A 19,188-nucleotide genomic window follows, 5' to 3' on the forward strand; every position below is an offset into this window, starting at 1 on the left:
CAGTAGTATTGTATATAAGTAACTACAGATGTACTAATTACCTTAAATCTGTTTGTTTAATTAAGGTAAAATGTGATGAGATTATAACCATACTTGATTGACTAGTAAGACACAACGTTCGAGACGCCGAAATGGTATGACATTCGTCACCCGTAGACCTGCAGGTCCCACTGTAGCTAGCAACAAGGTGTAGGACGGTCAATCCTATATAGATCTATACACAAATTTACGCTCTCCCTCCAGGAGACTCTGGTTACAAAACGTGACACGACAGTATATTGCCGCGCCATGAAGTAGTGGCTCACATAAATGTTATCTTGTTATTAGTGTAGTATGTTTTCTCTGTTTCTAGTATATCGTATGTTCTCTCTGTTCTAGTGTATAGTAGGTTCTCTCTGTTTCTCACTATAGTATGTTTGAACTGACTCATGTATGAACTGACTATTGTATCTTTCATTGTTCTAGAAATAGTAAGTAGTGACTTCCTAAACTATACCTATTATAGTTTACTAGTAAAGTTGTTTGAATGACTGATTATGTTTGAACACCTTTGCTACCCAAAGGTATTGAACTAAAAGAAAGAACTTTTATATCTATATACATATACATAATATATAACTAAGATTCAAACGACATTCGGACAAACAACCGAATACCCAAAGTCCACAACCAAACAAGGAACAGGAAATAAGGCGAGTTATCAGTCCTAAGCCCTTTCAACCTTATTTATATAACTATATCCATATAGACATGATTCTGAAAATATATAAGTTTAAAAGAGTTTAATAAAGAATTTAACATATAAAAGAGTTTTAACCATTCGAATGGCTATAGATGACTTGATGTCAGTTTATAAAAAGGTTTTTGAAACAGTTTGATAACATAGTTTTGAAGAATAAGAAATCTACTTGATTGGTAGTTATTAATCACATGTGATTGATATAATAACTATAATGTTTTCTACTTGTATTCTCCCCCATAAAAGCATTTAAATTCATTTAAAAGATAAGTTAGGGTATGAACTCACCTGTAGTGAGTGATACGAATGTAAGTTCGATATAGGATGCTAAGTGTCAAGTGAAGCCTTGAGCACAAACGGATCCTATTAAGCATATAATGATACATATATGTTTATAATTAGTGTATATACAACTAATCATGCAAGGAAACCACCTTAGGGACTAGGATACACTTAGATTGAATTGTTACAATCACATATGATTGAATAAAAGGGGGGTATAAGGCCACACAAGAGTGTGTACGGCCAAGGTGTGTACGGCCATTGTGTGTACGACCACATGGATGTACGGTCATGGTGTTTACGGCCGTACACTCATGGAAGAAACATGCAAAAAGGGTTTTTTTACAGTCCTATCTATCAGCCATTAAGTGTTCATGATCCTATGTTGGGACATGAGGTGAGTTTGAGGCCATATCAGGCACTAAACAAGGGTTTACGGCCACATGAGGTGTGTACGGCCGTACACCCTTGGTCTTCATGCATTAGATGATGATTTAAGGCTAGAAATCAAGTGATTCACAAGCCTAAATAGAAGATAGCGGAGAAACTCACCCTTTAGAGGGTTCCTAAGGAGTTCACGGCCGAAGAATAAGTAGGTGTTCTTGGTGTTCTTGGTGAAAGTGTTGAATACTTGAAGATCTACCCAAAAAGACGAATTCCATGGATGTAATCAAAGGGTGGTACTAGATAATGAGGGATAACAACTAACACATGGAAGGAATGCTTACATTTTTTGAAGATCAAGGCGAAATTCTTGATGATAGTTGAGAGAGAATTGACTTTTATTGACTTGGAAGTGTAAGAAATGGATAGAAATGAAGGCATAACTCATATATGGGCATGAGTTCACAGCCACCATGGGTGTACGGCCGTACACCCATGTGTACGGCCATACACTCCTCTTGAAGGAGTGTTTGGCCCAAATGTAACCCTTTGAACTTAAGTTAACTTATGACTAAACCCAAACCTGGAATGCACTAGGCTTAGAACACTCAAACAGATCCTAAACAATGCTAAAAGATAGCAGAAAGGGGTCTGGCTTTGATTGTATTGAATGGTTCTACAAGATAGAAATTTCGGGTTGTCACATTTTATACTTTTGGTTATACATTTTGTTGTATACATACTATGTATCGAACAAACGTAAATACTTTATATATATTCAAGGTAATGGTTGTGTTTGCTTTTATTACTATGATGCAATTATTGTGATACTGTACATGACGTCCTCCACCCCCAAACGTTTCCGCCGTTCCAGTTTGGGGGTATGACAGATTGGTATAAGAGGATTTTTTATAGTGAACTAAGTATATCAAACCTTACATGATATAAAACTATAAACACTAAGGGGCCGAAGCGCTCTGAACTAAAAGTATACTTTTAAAATATAAGTATTTTAAAAGAAGTATACAAGTATACATACATACCAGAACCAGTATCACAAGAAGAACAAAACAAAAGTATTTATATGTTGGACACTGCTGTTAAACCTGGGCAATTATGTAATCATATCTGGGATAAATATAGCCTGATCAACTATATTTATTTGAGATACGACCAACATGTGTTCGGGAGTGATGGTGGTGTTGCAGCAAGTCTAAAACATACCAAACTCTATACAAAAAGGGAACAACAGAACAGAACACACAACCTAAAAATACTATAGGAGTATTTTATCCAGAGCCAAAGTAATCGTACAGTTTTCATTCCAAGTGTTTCCATTCATTCCCTAGCAATTGCTTACTTGCATTAAGTAGACTTCCTCTGTAAATCGCTTGATAGAACACTATAACTGTCAGGATAAGATATACACTGTTCAATTTCCCCTGACTTCTGACAACTATAGAGGACTTATCTTCGTTTTTCTCAAATTATTTTAGAGAAAGATGCCTCCGAAGAAGAAGTCCAACCGAAAGAACAACAATCCTCCACTGCTGCTACCTCCTCAGTTCGACCCTGTTGTGTACCAAGCAACAGTTACAGCCACCGTGGCTGCTACCATGTCGCAGATAAATTCTAGTGGCACTAGCGGATCGGGTAGTGGTACTCATCCCCTCAATGTCGATGGCGGCCAGGGACACCCGAAGGAGTGTTCCTACAAAGACTTCATGAACGCGAAGCGCAAATCCTTTGACTGCAATGGAGGAGTCATTTCCCTAACTCATTGGTTTGAGCAAATCGAATCAATTTTCGAGATCTGTGCATGCCCCGAGGAAAGCAAGGTGAAGTTTTCCGCCTGCAGCTTCACCGACAGAGCACAAACTTGGTGGAATAGCCGAGTCAAATCCCTAACTCTGCAGGTAGCCAATGCCATGAGTTGGGAAATGCAAATGCAAATGCTGGAGCAGGAACTTTGGAAACTGAAGATGAAGGGTTCCGACATTGCTGCGTACACTGCTAGGTTCAGCGACCTGGCTCTTCTGTGTCCCGGGATGGTCACCCCAGAAAGCAAGAAAGTCGAGAGGTACATATGGGGATTGACACCCCCAACTCAAGGGAATGTTTTGGCTGCTAAACCTCTCACATTCGATAGCACCAAGTGTCTGGCGCAAACCTTGATTGATCATGGGGATAGTCATGAACCCGTAGCAACCGCTCCAGAACCACCTAAAGAAAGTGGTGGTAAGAAAAAGTTCTGGAACAAGCGCAAGGGCCAGTCTTCACAAGAGCCCTCCAAGAAGCAACAGATAGTGGCAGTCCATGCTAATACCATTCCTACTGCTCAAGAACCTGCCAGTAGATGCTGGAACTCTCCCAAGGTGCGATAAATGCAACTTTCATCATCACGGACCCTGCCGTGATATGCAATGCAACAACTGTGGAAAAAAGGGGCACACAACTAGTTTTTACAAGACTACAGCACAACCAGCCAACCAAAACCCCGGAGCTGGAATACGCCAAGCTTGCTATGGGTGTGGAGAAACAGGGCATTACAAGAGGAATTTCCCGAAAGCAACGACTGCTGGCAACACGGGGAAAGTGCTAGCAATGGGCCAGGAGGAGGCATTCGCTGATCCCACCGTAGTTACGGGTACGTTCCTCTCGACAACTCTTATGCATGTATTCTCTTTGATAGTGGTGCGGAGAGAAGTTGTAACACTAGTCAAAATAGGTCAATAAGAATCACATGTGATTATGCCAATCATGTAATGTGATTTTGTTAAACTAGTAATGTGATAAACTTACTATAAATTCTCATACAAGTGTGAACTTTCATACATAATTTATGATACAACTCAAAGTATACGTCCATACGATTCCAAAAATATAGAGAACGTCTAAATCTGACTTCGCGTGAAGAAGTTATGATAAACTGTAACACTATAAATCTCTATAAGAAGAGGAATTTAAAATAGACTTAGTATTAGCTATTGGAGTCTAAAAGAGAGTTGTATTACTCGTAAATACCTACGCGTGGATATAAAGAACCTCAAAAACAGAGTTCGTATGCGAAAGTTATGACCTTCCGAAGATATAGCTGTCAAAAACCCTAATCCGACCGAGCTCATGACGTGAGCATAGAAACTCCCGACGTGAGGAGTCAAATTGCCACATTTCGGATCTAGAAGGTGCATGACGAGGCTACGATGGGATAAGTTCTAATCTCATGACGTGAGCAATGATATCTCACGACGTGAAGAGTCATATGGCCACCTTCCGAAGCTAGGGACGCAAATGGCAAGTGTACGAGGTGAGTAGGCTTGGCTCACGACGTGAGTTTTATAAACTCACGACGTGAGAGTCCAAAAACTTGCCATAAATAGCAGGTTCGACCTCAGCCAAGCTCACACCTAAACTTCTTTACCTTCTCTCATTTGCTGAAGGAATATCGCTTCCTGAGCCCGACGATCTCGTACCGCTGACCGTTTCTGCTTAGATTACATAAAATCATGCTACTAGGGTGAGTTTCAGGGTCCCACTTTTTAATGTCTTTGGGGGAAATGCATGCTAAATATTGAATACAAGTTAGTACTATATTGATATGACAGTATGTTCGTTAATCGGGATATAATTATTTTGTATCTATACAACTATCGTAAACTTGTTAGCATGTTATTGTTATAGCAGTATACTAATGTAGATCTTGAGTTTTACTTAGGATTCTATATATATTTTGTATGCGATATAGTTCCAGAGTTATACTTGGAAGTTCTATATGCTAATTGATAAGTATGTTGTCATTGTTGGTTTTATGTCAAGATAAAACCAGGTATGTTATATGTTGTTATTGTTGGTTTTATGTGAAGATAAAACCAGGTATGTTATATGTTGTTATTTGGTTTTATGTCAAGATAAAACCTGGTTTTTCCTCAAGTTATAGTTGTTGTACTGCCTAAAGTATTATGAACTTAGGAGTAATGTTTAAAAGCATAGTCTTGTAACTTAGGGTTTTAAACACGAAAATGCTTTTGTTCTTAGAGCTATAGGAAGCCGAAAAAGTCTACATGAGTTATTGTATTCATCAACTAAGATTGGGGATCTTAGTGAAAGTCCTCTGACCTGTATCCGTTAATCCCGTGTGAGCGTGACAACCCCACCCGTGGTTGTTAGGTACAACCAATATTTGGCGGGTGACGGACTTTCCTAATTTACTACCTTCCGACGTCGATGAAGCGTGCGGAAACTACCACAAGGCGTGATCCTTGTAACTACCACAAGGCGTGATCCTTTTAACTACCACAAGGTGTGATCCTTGTAACTACCACAAGGTGTGATCCTTCTAACTATAACCACAGGTATAAAACTAAGTCATACAACCGCGGTTACAAACTCATGGTAGCACAACTTTAGAAGCATTATACTTTGTCGATATATAACTATGAATGTTAAGTATAAGTTTACCAAAGACTTATACTCTAAGTACAAGAAACTGGTAGGCATACTACTTGTATATTAAGTAGACAACTACACATATCCTACATACTCGTATAGAACTGAAATATGATTTATATGTAGTAACCTTCGTTTGTATGTAATTACAAACATTTATATTTATAAGATATGAGACTTATAGGTATACAAACTTATTTGGTAAGTAAACCATTATACCTAGGATATAAATATTATATGTTAGAAACAAGTATGAGTTAAAATGATACTTTCAAAACTATATTTATTTGGTAAGTAAACTATTATACCTAATATATATTCTAAATGTTGGAGAATCAAAATGACACTTTCAAACTATGTTCTATACATTCGAAACTCGGAAAAGTACTATTTCTACTCAGAGTCAAAACCTGTGAACTCACCAACTTTATGTTCACGTGTTTTCAAAACACATGTGTTTTCAGGAACTTGATAAGTTGGAATAATATAACTTTCTATTATTAATAAAGGTACGTAGTTTACATTAATTCTTTTGTACTGTTCAATATCATTTGATAACTATGATACAAGGAATGACGTTACATCACCCGGTGTTTCCGCCGACGACCGGGGTGTGACAGATTGGTATCAGAGTTATTAACTATAGTGAACTAGTACTTTCTTAGGAAAGCACGACTATAGTTTAGGGCTTACTCTACTAGGTTAGGTATATCACTTAACCTACAATAAAAAGTACTATTAATCATTTACTGAAGGACTACTTACGGGAGCGGTGACAGGATAGACACGTCGCTTGGGTTGTTGGATTTCAGAACGGCTATATGCTAAAATGATCCTGCCCACCGACTGTCCTGACTGGCTGGTGCCTTATCAGCTAGACCTAAAGTAACAAATAATAATTAATAATATCCGTGAATACAACAAACACAAAGATATAGAGTTATGTATGAACTCAGTCCCACGATGAGAACACATGTATAAACAAAAAATATAGAAAACCCAAACCCTCGATAACTATACAACACAATGTGTTAGGTCAAACTCCTTAGTCGAGTTTTATTATACATGGGCCAAACCACAACTAAACGTAGACTGATCACCTATGTTTAATTATGGTTAGACCGAGGATTCTAGAAGATTAAAGAAAGATCTCAGATCAGGATACCATCAACTCAGAGTACAAGAAGACGATGCTCCAAAAAAGCATTTAGGACTTGGTATGGTCATTAAGAGTTCCTAGTTATGATTTTGGATTGACCAACTCCCCAACAATGTTCAAGGACCTCATGAATAGTGTTTGCAAACCGTACTTGGATAAATTCGTGATAGTAGTTATCGATGATATATTGATATATTCACGAACCAAGGAAGAACACGGTCAACACTTGCAAATAATCTTGGAACTACTGAGAAAAGAAAAGTTGTACGACAAATTCTCCAAATGTGAGTTTTGGATTAGAGAAGTACAATTTTTAGAACATGTAGTTAGTAACAAAGGGATTCATGTCCAACCCTCCAAGATTGAAGTAATTAAGAATTGGGAAGCACCAAAGACGCCAACAGAAGTGCGTCAATTCTTAGGACTTGCAGGCTATTACCGTAGATTCATAGAGAATTTCTTTAAGGTAGACAAGCCGCTTAGAACACTAACATAGAAAGATATGAAGTTCAACACGGAAGAAAAACAAGAAGTTTCTTTCCAAAAACTAAAACAAATGTTGTGTAGTACACCAATCCAATCCCTTCTAGATGGGACAGAAGATTTCGTCGTATACTGCGACGCATCAAATCAAGGATTGGGATGTGTGTTGATGCAAAGAGGAAAAGTTATCCCCTACGCATCACGACAACTTAAGGTACATGAGAATAATTACACTACCCATGACCTTGAATTGGGAGCTGTAGTTTTTGCACTAAGAAGTTGGAGACACACAATTGGCCAGAGAACATATAGGTGATACCTTATGTGCCAAGCCAGAAATAATCCACGTGACAATATCAAAAGATCGTGCAAATTAAGGATCGATTAAAGGCAGCACGTGATCGTCAGAATAACTATGCTGACGTAAGACGTAAGCCTTTGGAATTCCAAGTTCGAGATAGAGTAATGTAAAAGGTCTCTCCTTGGAAAGCCGTAATTCGATTCGGGAAACGGGGTAAACTAAACCCACAATGTCTATCCGATGACACTCTTGTTGTACCTCTCGACGAGATACAAGTCAATACCAAACTCAACTTTGTAGAAGAAATTGTCGAAATCATGGATCGATACGCCAAACGATTAAAACAAAGCCGTATTCCCATAGTGAAAGTTTGATGGAACTCTTTACGAGGACCTGAATTTACTTGGGAATGTGAAGATTAGATGAAACAAAAATACCCCCAACTATTTAACAAAACCTCATCCACAAGATAAATTTCGAGACGAAATTATTCTAACGGGGGGAGAATGTAACACCAGTCAAAATAGGTCAATAAGAATCACATGTGATTATTCCAATCATGTAATGTGATTTTGTTAAACTAGTAATGTGATAAACTTACTATAAATTCTCATACAAGTGTGAACTTTCATACATAATTTACGATACAACTCAAAGTATACGTCCGTACGAATCCAAAAATATAGAGAACGTCTAAATCTGACTTCGCGTGAAGAAGTTATGATAAACCCTAACACAATAAATCTCTATAATAAGAGGAATTTAAAATAGACTTATAGTTAGCTATTGGAGTCTAAAAGAGAGTTGTAGTACTCGTAAATACCTACGCGTGGATATAAAGAACGTCAAAAACATAGTTCGTATGCGAAAGTTACAACCTTCGAAAGATACAGCTGTCAGAAACCCTAATACGACTGAGCTCACGGTGTGTGCATAGAAACTCACGACGTGAGGAGCCAAATTGCCACATTTCGGATCAAGACGGTGCGTGACGAGGCTACGAAGGGATAAGTTCTAAGCTCACGACGTGAGCAATGATATCTCACGACGTGAAGAGTCATATGGCGACCTTCCGAAGCTAGGGACGCAAATGGCAAGTCTACAAGGTGAGCAGGCTTGGCTCACGACGTGAGTTTTATAAACTCACGACGTGAGAGTCCAAAAAATTGCTATAAATAGCAGGTTCGACCTCAGCCAATCTCACACCTAAACTTATTTCCTTTCTCTCATTTGCTGAAGGCATATCGCTTCCTGAGCCCGACGATCTCGTACCGCTGACCGTTTCTGCTTAGATTACATAAAATCACGCTACTAGGGTGAGTTTCACGGTCCCACTTTTTAATGTTTTCGGGGGAAAATGCATGCTAAATATTTAATACAAGTTAATACTATATTTATATGATAGTATGTTCGTTAATTGGGATATAATTATTTTGTATCTATACAACAATCATAAACTTGTTAGCATGTTATTGTTATAGTAGTATACTAGTGTAGATCTTGAGTTATACTTAGGATTCTATATATATTTTTTGTGCGATATAGTTCCAGAGTTATACTAGGAAGTTCTATATGCTAATTGATAAGTATGTTGTTATTGTTGGTTTTATGTCAAGATAACACCAGGTATGTTATATGTTGTTATTGTTGGTTTTATGTCAAGATAAAACCAGGTATGTTATATGTTGTTATTTGGTTTTATGTCAAGATAAACCATGGTTTTTCCTCAAGTTATAGCTGTTGTATTGCCTAAAGTATTATGAACTTAGGAGTAATGTTTAAAAAGCAAAGTCTAGTAACTTAGGGTTTTAAACATGAAAATGCTTTTGTTGTTAGAGCCATAGGAAGCCGACAAAGTCTACATGAGTTATTGTATTCATCAACTAAGATTGTGGATCTTAGTGAAAGTCCTCTGACCAGTATCCGTTAATCCCGTGTGAGCGTGACAACCCCACCCGTGGTTGTTAGCTACAATCAATATTTTGCGGGTGACGAACGTTCCTAATTTACTACCTTCCGACGTCGATGAAGCGTGCGGAAACTACCACAAGGTGTGATACTTGTAACTACCACAAGGCGTGATCCTTGTAACTACCACATGGTGTGATCCTTGTAACTACCACAAGTTGTGATCCTTGAAACTACGACAAGGTGTGATCCTTGTAACAATAACCACAGGTATAAAACTAAGTCATACAACCGCGGTTACAGACTCATGGTAGCACAACTTTAGAAGCATTTTACATTGTCGATATATAAGTATGAATGTTAAGTATAAGTTTCCCAAAGACTTATACTCTAAGTACAAGAAACTGGTAGGCGTACTACTTGTATATTAAGTAGACAACTATGCATATCCTACATACTCGTATAGAATTGAAATAAGATTTATACATAGTAACCTTCGTTTGTATGGAATTATAAACATTTATATTTATAACATATGAGACTTATAGGTATACAAACTTATTTGGTAAGTAAACCATTATACCTAGGATATATATACTATATGTTATAAACAAGTATGAGTTAAAATAATACTTTCAAAACTATATTTATTTGGTAAGTAAACTATTATACCTAATATATATATATACTAAATGTTGGAGAGTCAAAATGACATTTTGAAACTATGTTCTATACTTTCGAAACTCGGAAAAAGTACTATTTCTACTCAGGGTCAAAACCTGTGAACTCACCAACTTTATGTTGACGTATTTTCAAAACGCATGTGTTTTCAGGAACTTGATAAGATGGAATAATATAACTTTCTATTATCAGTAAAGGTACGTAGTTTGGAATAATTCTTTTGTACTGTTCAATATATATTTGATAACTATGATACAAGGAATGACGTTACATCGCGCGGTGTTTCCGTCGACGGCCGGGGTGTGACAAAAGTTTTGTCTGTCGTGCATTTAAACACTTACTTAAACACAAATCCCAACATTTAACCAAAACATTCTCCGTCGAGATGGCTAACGGAAAGAGAGAGAGTACTAACTTCGTATTTGTAGGATGCACCCTTACTCTAAACGATTATTCGTTTCCGATCGACCTTATGCCGATCTCCATAAAAAGCTTTGATGTTATCATCGGCATGGATTGGTTGTGCCCCAATCGTGCTGATATTCTTTGTTACGAAAAAGCCATTAGCCTCAATCTGCCATCTGGCGAAGCCCTCGTCATTTATGGCGATAAACCCAACACGAACCTTCGTATCATTTCGTGCATTAATGCCCAAAAATATCTGCGAAAAGAGTGTCATGCATTCCTAGCCCATGTTGTCAACGAAAAGCAAGAAGTTAAATACCTCAATAGCATCCCTGAAGTATGTAACTTTCCCGACATATTCCCCGAGGATCTTCCAGGAGTTCCTCCCAAACGCCAAGTCGAGTTCCGAATCAACTTAATTCTCGGATCTACCCCCGTAGCCAAATCCCCGTATCGGCTAGCTCCAGCGGAAATGCAGGAATTGTCCAGCCAACTTAACGAACTGCTCAGCAAGGGATTCATTAGACCAAGCTTCTCACCCTGGGGAACACCAGTCTTGTTCGTTAAGAAGAAGGATGGATCTTTCCGGATGTGCATAGACTATCGTGAGCTCAACAAACTCACTATCAAGAACCGCTACCCTCTACCCAGAATCGAAGACCTCTTCAATCAACTTCAAGGAGCTAGCTAATTTTCAAAGATAGACCTGAGATCAGGGTACCATCAATTACGAGTCCAGGAGAGTGATGTTCCGAAAACAGCTTTCCGAACTCGATATGGTCACTACGAGTTTGTAGTGATGCCCTTTGTTCTAACCAATGCACCCGTTGTATTCATGGACCTGATGAATAGGGTGTGCCGCCAATTTCTAGACAAGTTCGTGATAGTATTCATAGACGACATACTTATCTATTCACAAAGCAAGGAAGAACACAGTCAACACTTAAGAAAAGTTCTAGAAACACTGAGAGCAGAAAAGCTTTACGCGAAATTCTCGAAGTGCGAGTTTTGGATTAGGAAGGTAACTTTCTTGGGTCACGTGGTTAGCGAAGAAGGCATACATGTGGACCCCTCCAAAATTAGGGCAATAGATAATTGGTCAGCACCGAAGACGCCCACATAAATTCGTCAATTCTTGGGTTTTGTTGGCTACTATTGCAGATTCATCCAAAACATCCACAAGATTGCTAAGCCTATTGCCGCCCTGACTCAGAAAGGTGTGCGTTCCAGACTCTGAAGCAAGCCCTATGCAGCGCACCTATCTTGTCACTTCCTGAAGGGACAGAAGACTTTGTAGTTTGTTGAGTTACATCCAATCAGGGGCTAGGTTGTGTACTTATGCAGCGAGGAAACGTTATTTCCTATGCCTCGAGACAGCTAAAGACACACAAAGTCTATTATACTACTCGCGATCTTAAGTTGGGAGCAGTGGTCTTCGCGTTGAAAATCTGGAGACATTACCTGTATGGTACCAAGTGCACTATCTTCACCGACCATAAAAGCCTACAACATATATTTGACCAAAAGGAGCTTAATATGAGGCAACGGAGATGGGTAGAGCTACTCAATGATTACGAGTACGAAATTTGCTATCATCCGGGCAAAGCCAATGTAGTAGCGGACGCCCTTAGCCGGAAGGAATACTCATGTCGTAAGGTGAAGGCACTAACCATGACAATCCATTCGCATCTGGCCACACAGATCAAAGAGGCTCAGCTAGAAGCCTTGAAGCCAGATAATGTGGCAGATGAAGTCTTGAGAGGAATGGAGAAGAACTTCAAAATCATGGGTGACGGGGTTCGTTATTTCATGGACCGGATTTGGACACCAAGGTTCGGTGGTTACAAAGAGGCGGTCATGAATGAAGCCCACAAAACTCGATATTCCGTTCACGCAGGTTCAGATAAGATGTATCTTGATCTCAAGAAACTATATTGGTGGCCAAACATGAAAGCAGAGATTGCTACCTACGTGGGCAAGTGCCTAACTTGTGCCAAAGTCAAGGTTGAATACCAAAAGTCCTCAGGTTTACTTCAACAGCCAGAAATACCTGAGTGGAAGTGGGAGCGGATTACAATGGATTTCATTACCAAGTTACCGAAGACATCGGGTGGTCATGACACCATTAGGGTAATCATCGATAGATTAACCAAATCTGCCCACTTCCTGCCAATCAAGGAAACATACAAAATGGAGAGACTAACTAGAACCTACATTCAAGAGATAGTACGACTGCACGGTATGCCTGCATCCATTATCTTGGACAGAGATAGCAGATTCACCTTGCGGTTTTGGCAGTCACTGCAAAAGGGTTTTGGAACTAAGCTGGACATGAGTATTGCTTATCATCCTCAAACAGATGGCCAGAGTGAGAACCATTTCAACCCTAGAAGACATGCTGAGAGCATGTGTCATCGACTTTGGCAATTCATGGGACACCCATTTGCCCCTGCTCTAGTTTTCCTACAACAACAGCTATCACACTAGTATTAAGGTTGCTCCATTCGAAGCCCTCTATGGCTGTAAGTGCAGATCCCCTCTGTGCTGGGCTGAGGTGGGTGACACACAACTAGCTAGAGGTCAAGTCCCTGATAGAACTCTTAGTGGCCCTGAAATCATCCGAGAAACCACAGAAAAGATCATGCAAATCCGAGAACGATTAAAGGCCTCTAGAGATAGACAAAAGAGTTACGCCGACAAAAGACGAAAATCCTTGGAGTTCCAGATTGGTGACCGCGTTCTATTGAAGGTCTCACCCTAGAAGGGCATGATACGCTTCGGAAAGCGTGGAAAGCTGAATCCATGATACATTTGACCATTCGAGATCCTCGCAAAGATCGGTCCCGTAGCTTACAAACTCCGGTTACCCCAAGAGCTTAGCAAAATTTATCCCGTCTTCCACATGTCAAATCTTAAAAAGTGTCTATCCGACGAGACTCTTGTCATTCCAATCGATGAAATTGAGATCAACAAGAGTCTTAACTTCGTGGAAGAGCCAGTCGAAATCATGGATAGGGAAGTCAAACGAACGAAACAAAGTCGCATCCCGATAGTGAAGGTTCGCTGGAATGCCAGTTTGAAAAATTGTCTCAACATATTAATATAAAAAACTATAAAGAAAAAAACAAACCTGACCAGTTTAAAAATTTTCGAGATGATTCAATCGTTGTAGATGTATTGATTTAGACAAAGATATGAGATATGAAATTTTCGAATGATTTCAGTCAATAGATCGATCGTATTATATATACGTAATAATAGAAGAAAACAAAACATCAAATCAGTTTCTTTATTATTAAAGATAAAGTTAAAGTTAAAGTTAAAGAAACATCAAATCAAATCCAATTAATTATTTGATTTGTTACCATAAGTTTGTAATCAATTTAATTTTTGACCAGACTAATTAAAATTATTTAATATATATTATACATATATAAAAAATAGGCAATAACTCAAACGTTCAAGTACTCATGTGTGTGTGTAGGAATCAAAAAACAAAACACAAAGAAAAGACAATAAAAAGGGGGTGCGTAGAATCAACTTGAAGAAAATAAATTTTCTTTTATTAAATTATTATAATTATTATAAATTGAATTAAATAATAATAATAAAAGACAAAAAAAGGTTAAAGACAACTAAAAGTCAAAAAAGGGGGTGTGTGGAGGAATTTCAAAAATAAGAGGGGTGCATAAAACAACACCCAACAAATAATCATATGTTATGAATGAATACATGAGTTGACTTGAGAAAAATGAGTGAATTTTATACAAAATGAAAGAAAGGGGAGAACCTAACAAAGGATATAAGTGAAGCTGTCATAATTTTCAATCACAATTACAATATTTTTGGGAAAGACACCTCCTAATGATGCTTTCTCAGAATGACATGACATATTTTTGTGAATTCCATGAATATTAACATCATTACAGGAAGTCACTTCTGCGAAGGTTTATTGAGATATTGAGGTTTATAAGGGAGCAATGAAAATCTTAGACATTAAATGGAAGAGCTTTGAGGCAGTATAAAAGGCACCATTTTTATTATCTTCTCAATTTTTCTGATTACATTTTCAAAAATCTACCTATATGTACTACTATAATTTCATTTTCTTCTCATTCCATAGAGCTTATTTCGAATGATTCAATCGTATACTTATTTTTGTGAGTGTAGTATTATTTATGTATTATGTATAATGTTTAGTTAGCCCATTCAAGACCCTTATTATACATGGCCTTCAGATTGATTAATGAATTTATGCTTTCATGGTGAAATATCTCAATTACATGGTATCAGAGATTCCCATCTGATTTCTCTCCTCTTCTATATCCCTAGTCGTTCCTTCGGTCTTCTTCTTCTCCATCGAGTTTCTTTCTCCTCAAGTCACCATGACCAGGGTCGGCCCTAGGGTAAGGCAACCTGGGCGACCGCCGGGCCTCGTCTAATCTCGGGGCCCCCAAAAGTTACGATCTCTCTCGCTCTCTCTCTCTCTCTCTCTCTCTATATATATATATATATATATATATATATATATATATATATATATATATATATATATATATATATATATATATATATATGTCACACCCCAAAACCGGAACGGCGGAAACGTTCGGGGGTGGAGGACGTCATGTACAGTATCACAACAATGCATAGTAGTAAACAAGCAACAACATCATCCATTGTATTAATAATATAATTTAATACAAGTGTGTTCTGTCAAGTTAAATAGACACCAAAAATATGAATCAAAATAAAAGATGAGTCTTGAACAAGCTCCATCTTCTGAAAAACTGGCACCGGTACCTGTCTACTGGTGAACTGAGAATACAAGTTATTTTGAAAGAGTTTATCAGCTTTAAAGCTGGTGAGATCATAAGTATATTAGTGTCTGTGTTTGTATGAAAGTGTTTGTAAGTATGTAATGTATAAGTTTGTAATTGTTTGTAAATTGTTTGAACTCTCCTAGAAAACCCTATGTTTCCTACTAACAGTAGCCTTCTACCAAGGCATCTAGTGGTCGTGTGTGTGTCTCTTGTAAGAGTATGTATTTTCCCAAATCTGACTATCATTAACCAAAAATATAGTTTTTACATTACTGTTTATTGTGTGAAGATCACAAAGTGACTGCAATGGGAAAATGAAATAGTACTGTAATGTTGTATTAAGTAACTACTGCTGTACTAACTACCTTAAGCCAATTGTTATTTAAAGTACCATGTGATCGGCCTGTACCATGCTACCGAATATAAACACGACAATGTAAGACGTTAGAAGAAATGACGTTGGCACCCGTAGACTTGCAAGTCCCACTGTAGTGAGCAGCAAGGTGTAGGATAGTAAATCCAGTATAGATCTATACACAAACTCAACGCTCTCCATTTAAGGAGATTCTGGATACAAAACGGGCCATGACAGGTGATGCCATGCCCCGTTACGTGGCTCACATAACTGTATTAGTGCACTGGTGAATGTATTGTATATACTAGCTGTATTGTATGTTCTCTCTCTGTCTAGTATGTATGTATGTTCTATCTGTATGGTATTGTTTGTTTCTCATCATAGTATTCTCTATCTGTATGTTATGTTCTCTCTGTATGGTATTGTTTGTTTCTCATCATAGTATTCTCTATATGTATGTTATGTTCTCTCTGTATGGTATTGACTCATGTATGAACTGACTCTTTGTATGTTTCACTGTTCTAGTAAAAGTATTAGTATCTTCCTAAACTATACCTATTATAGCTTACTAGTAATGTTGTTTGAATGTATGAACATGTTTGTATACCTTTGCTACCCAAAGGTATTGAATAGAAAGAAGTAACCTTTTATATCTATATACATATGCATGATATATGACTAGGATTCAAACGACCTTCGGACAAACAACCGATACCCTAAGTCCACAACCAAACAAGGAACAGGAGGTAAGGTGAGCTATCAGTCCTAAGTCCTTTAAATCCTACTTATATAACTATATCTATATAGATACACATTTAACAGAATATAAGTTTAAAAGAGTTTAATAAAAGTATTTGAAATGTAAAAGAGTTTAATAAAACAGTTTGAAGTAGTTTGTTTGATAACACAGTTTGAAAAGTAAGAAATCCACTTGTTTGGTAGTTATTAATCACATGTGATTAATATAATAACTATAATAGTTCAACTTGTATTCCCCCCCACAAAAGCATTTAAAAACATTTAAAAGGTTAATTAAGGGGTATGAACTCACCTGTAGTGAGTGGTTTGGATGAACGGATGGTATAGGATGCTAAGTGTCAAGTGAAGACTTGAACACACACAAGGATCCTAGTTAACATATAATAACACATATATGTATCCAATTAGTCATTTAACAACTAATTAATCAAGTTAAGACACCTTAGGACATGAAAAACACATTAATTCAAGTGTTATAAGTACTAAGGGTTGCATCTAAGCGTTGTAGGGCCTTGCATTTGAGTTTAAGGTCCAAGGATAAACTCTTTTGGGACCAACTCCCTTGGAGTTTACGGTCGTAAACCCATGAGTTTACGACCGTAAACCCATGGTACTTCTACCATTTTGTGTTTTGAAGCTTTATAAGTCATAAAGAAGCATCCTACTTCAAGTCTAAGCTTTAGGAAGTGATTGTGGCACCATTTCACCCCTTTGTGGAGTTTACGGCCCATGGACCATTTCTCCATGAGTTTATGGCCGTAAACTCTAATGGTTCTTGGTTTTTTTGATGTTTAAGGTCCTAAGCACTTCAAGGATGGGATCAAGACTAGTATCCAAGGCTTGGTAAGTGACTAGGGCACACAATGGCCCTTTTATTAGGGTTTACGGTCCAAGAACATGTTTGGACCGTAAACACCTTTGATCTTGTGTTTCTTTGTGTTTTCTAGTTGATTAAGAAGTGTAACAAGCCTTATAACACACTAGGGTAAGAGTACTTACAAAAGAGGAGCTTGAAAGGGTGTTAAAAGTCCAAGAACATTAGTGTGTGTTCTTGGTGTTCTTGGTGAAACTAAGAACACTTGAAGATCTACACAAATGGAATGATTTCACGGATGGAATCATGTAAGATCACTAGATTAAGTAATATATCAAATAATCAGGGCACGGAACACTTACCAAGTTGAAGATCAAGGAGGAAAATCGGATGATACTTGAGAGGATTTGAGTTCTAGTTCTTGAAAATGGTAAAAAAGTGTATAAAATGACTAAGTGTCATATTTATACTCCTTAGAGTTTACGGCCGTAAACACCATGTTTAGGCCATAAACTCCAAACTCTTTGGAGTTTTGAGACTTTATTGTTGCACAATAAACCCTAGGGTATCCTCTCTCCTGTTATCTCTTGAAGTACTAAGCTTTAAAACACTCAAACTGACTCCAAAAAGCTTAACAGTTAGCAGAAACAGTTCTGACTTCTATTGAAGTGAATGGTTGTACAGAATAGAAATTTCGGGTTGTCACATCATCCCCCCGTTAGAAGGAATTTCGTCCCGAAATTAGAGTTTAAGCAAATAAGTAGTTACAAATAACTAAGTAAAAAGACGAGGATATTTCAGTTTTATCTGATCCTCTCGCTCCCAAGTGAATTCAGGTCCTCGCTTGGCGTTCCAGCGAACCTTCACTATCGGGATACGGCTTTGTTTCGTTTGCTTGACCTCCAGGTCCATGATCTCCACAGCTTCTTCCACGAAGTTGAGGCTCTCGTTGATCTCGATCTCGTCGAGTGGGATTACAAGAGTCTCGTCGGACAGACACTTTTTCAAGTTCGAGACGTAGAAGGTAGAATGTACATTACTGAGTTCGCGGGGTAAGTTAAGTTTGTAAGCTATAGGGCCGATTCTAGCGAGAATCTCGAAAGGCCCTATGTATCTCGGATTTAGCTTTCCACGCTTTCCGAAGCGTATTAAGCCCTTCCAAAGTGAGACCTTCAATAGAACACGGTCTCCCACCTGGAATTCCAACAGTTTCCTTCGTTTACCTGCGTAGCTTTTCTGTCGGTCTCTAGAGGATTTCAATCGTTCACGAATCTGAACGATCTTCTCTGTCGTTTCCCGAATGATCTCCGGACTCGTGAGAATGCTGTCAGGAACTCGTCCTTTAGCTAACTGGGTGTCACCTACCTCAGCCCAGCACAGAGGGGATCTGCACTTTCGGCCATAGAGGGCCTCGAATGGAGCAGCCTTTATGCTCGTGTGATAACTGTTGTTTTAGGAAATTTCGACAAGGGGTAAATGAGTATCCCATGCTTTCCGAAAGTCGATCACACAGGCGCGCAACATATCTTCCAAGGTTTGGATAGTCCTCTCACTTTGTCCGTCGGTCTGTGGATAGTAGGCTGTACTCATGTCCAGCCTAGTTCCTAGGGAACTTTGTAGCGACTGCCAGAACCTCGAAGTGAATCTAC

General features: G+C 38.2%; 1 pseudogene; it reads right to left on the minus strand.

Annotated features, from left to right (window-relative positions):
* The window catches only part of LOC145164433 (uncharacterized), a 94,754-nt pseudogene extending 79,931 nt beyond the window's left edge, over nt 1-14,823 (minus strand).
* Between the last annotated feature and the right edge of the window lie 4,365 nt (nt 14,824-19,188).

This window comes from Lactuca virosa, chromosome 3 (assembly GCF_052849685.1).
Source record: "Lactuca virosa cultivar CGN04683 chromosome 3, Lactuca_virosa_CGN04683_v6, whole genome shotgun sequence".
In the NCBI taxonomy this organism is placed as follows: domain Eukaryota; kingdom Viridiplantae; phylum Streptophyta; class Magnoliopsida; order Asterales; family Asteraceae; genus Lactuca; species Lactuca virosa.